The 2,741-nt window shown below is 40.1% G+C and overlaps 1 pseudogene; it reads right to left on the bottom strand.

Annotated features, from left to right (window-relative positions):
• Positions 1 to 1,104: 1,104 nt before the first annotated feature.
• LOC129030344 (small ribosomal subunit protein eS25-like) lies at positions 1,105 to 1,478 on the bottom strand (annotated as a pseudogene).
• Between the last annotated feature and the right edge of the window lie 1,263 nt (positions 1,479 to 2,741).

Below are 2,741 nucleotides of genomic sequence, written 5' to 3'. Positions count from 1 at the left end.
ACAAACACACACGAGCTTCCCAAACCTCGGCGGCCCATGGCTCCCCAGCTTCTCCTCACCAGGATTTCAGCATCATCTATAGACACAGGTTGCACCCCCCACTTGCTTCACACCTTCCATCCTCCACACCCTTCAGGCTTTCCATGTCACCTCCACCCCTCATCATTGATGACTCCAAAGCCTCGGCCTGGCAGGCAAGGCCACCTTCCTTTTGTTCCCATCATGTCCTAGGTAAACTTTTTGTTTTTGGTGGTGGCGGTGGTAAAATACACATCACATAAAATTTACCATTTTAACCATTTTAAAGGGTACAATTCAGTGGTGTTTAGTGTATTTACAAAGCTGTACAACTCTCGTTGCTATCGACTTCCAGAACATTTCATCCCCTCCAAAAGAAAACTTGTACCTCCCCCCACTCCCAGCCCCTGGCAACCAGCTACCTACCTTCTTCTGTCTCTTTAAATCTGTCTTTTCTGGGTATTTCATATAAATGGTATCCTACAATGTGTAGCCCTTTGTGACTGGCTTCTTTCACTCAGCTGAATGTTTTCAAGGTTCATCCAAGTCCTAGTGTGTGTCAGCACTTCTTGTACTAATACTTTAGGGCTGTTCTTTATGACTGAATAATATTCTATTGGATGGATAGACCACATTTTGTTGATTTGTTCTTCCATTGATGGATGTTTACATTGTTTCCACCTTTTAGCTATTGTGAATAGTGCCACTAAGAACATTCTTGCATGAGTTTTGCTCGAACCCCTGTCTTCAATTCTTTGGGGCATATACCTAGGAGTGGAGTGCTGGGTCATACAGTAATTCTATTTTACTTCTTGAGGAACCACCACACTCTTTTCCATATTGACCATACCATTTTACATTCCTATCAGCAGGGTATGAAGCTTTCAGTTCCTCTACATCCTCACCAACATTTGTTATTTTTCTTTCAAAAAAAAAAATTCTAGCCATCTGAATAGATTTAAGTGGGTATCTCATTGTGGTTTTGATTTTTGTATATTTCTGACTAACGCTTTTATTGAGCATATTTTCTTTTTCTTTGATTTAATAAAGTTTTATTTTTCTAAATGTACAGTTGGTTGGATCTGTTCATGCTTTTTCACCAGCAGCTGGAGCATCTCTACCCTTGGTATTTCTGCTGTAAATTACTTGAACTCTGTGCTTTGAAACCAGTTTGATAAGTCCTTTACTAAGGAGCTCCTGAAGGCTGCCCTGGCCAGGGAGACTCGAATCTTCAGTCTCTTAGAAACCATAGCTGGGGTTGTAAGTTTACAGTTGGGAACATCCTTACAGGGTTTGTCTTAGGTAGTTTTGTCAAATAAAACTAAGTTATTGGGCTTGTCCTGAACTATGTCTTTGGAGCACTTCTTTTTGGCCTTGTCTCTGGATTTGCTCACTGGGTCTTTGTCTTTCCTGGCCAACTTTCCGGCGTCTTTCTTCTTCTTCTTGTCCTTGGGTGGCATTGCGAAGCTCAGAGAGCAGCGGTGAACACTACAGCCTCGCTAAGATGTCAGACAAAAAGACACTGAACATATTTTCATGTGTTTGTTGGTCCTTTGTATATCTTCTTTGAAGAAATGCCTATGTAAATCCTATGCCAATTTTTAAATTGGATTATTTGTTGTTGAGTTGTAGGAGTTCTTTATATATTCTAGACATTAGATCCTTAAAAGATATACGGTTTGCAAACATTTTGTCCTATTCTTTGTGTTGTCTTTCACTCTCTTGATGTTGTCCTTTGAAGCACAAAAGTTTTTAGTTTCGATAAATTCATCAATTCATCTTTTTATTTTTTTTGGCCGCTTGTGCTCTTGGTGTCATATCTAATAATCCATGGCCAAATCTCGGTCATGAAGACTTACCTTATATTTTTTATTAAGAGTTTTATAGTAATAGCTCTTATATTTAGGTCTTTGATTTATGTTGAGTTAATTTTTGCATACAGTATGAGGTAGGGCACAACTTCATTCTTTTTTTTTTTTGAGACAGAGTCTTGCTCCATCGCCCAGGCTGGAGTGCAGTGGTGTGGTCTCAGCTCACTGCAACCTCCACCTCCCAGGTTCAAGCAGTTCTCCTGCCTTGGCCTCCCGAGTAGCTGGAATTACAGACACCCATGACTATGCCCAGCTAATTTTTGTATTTTTAGAAGAGATGGGGTTTCACCATGTTGGCCAGGCTGGTCTCAAACTCCTGACCTCAAGTGATCTGCCCACCTCAGCCTCCCAATGTGCTGGGATTACAGGCATGAGCCACCACACCTGGCCTCTGACTTCATTCTTTTACACGTAGATATCCCCTCCAATACCATTTGTTGGGAGGCTATTCTGCATGGAATGGTCTTGGCACCCTTGTCATAAATCAAGTGCCACACGTGTATGAGTTTGTATCTGGACTCTTAATTCCATCCAATTGATCTATATGTCTATCCTGTGCCAGTGCCACACTGTTTTGATTACTGTAACTTTGTAGTGACTTTTGAAATTGGGAAGTATAAGTCCTCCAACTTTGCTCTTCTTTTTGAAGATTGCTTTAGCTATTCAGGGTCCCTTGTAGTTCCATACACATTTTAGGGTTAGCTTTTCCATTTCTGTAAAAACATCACATTGGGATTTTGATAAGCATGGCATTAAATCTGTAGATCTATTTGGAGATTACTGTCATTTTAACAATATCAAGTCTTCTAATCAATGAACATGGAATGTCTTTTTATTTTCTTAAATTTTATT

This window comes from Pongo pygmaeus, chromosome 12, assembly GCF_028885625.2.
Source record: "Pongo pygmaeus isolate AG05252 chromosome 12, NHGRI_mPonPyg2-v2.0_pri, whole genome shotgun sequence".
Classification (NCBI taxonomy): Eukaryota; Metazoa; Chordata; class Mammalia; order Primates; family Hominidae; genus Pongo; species Pongo pygmaeus.
This window is presented reverse-complemented; position numbering and strand designations above follow the sequence as displayed.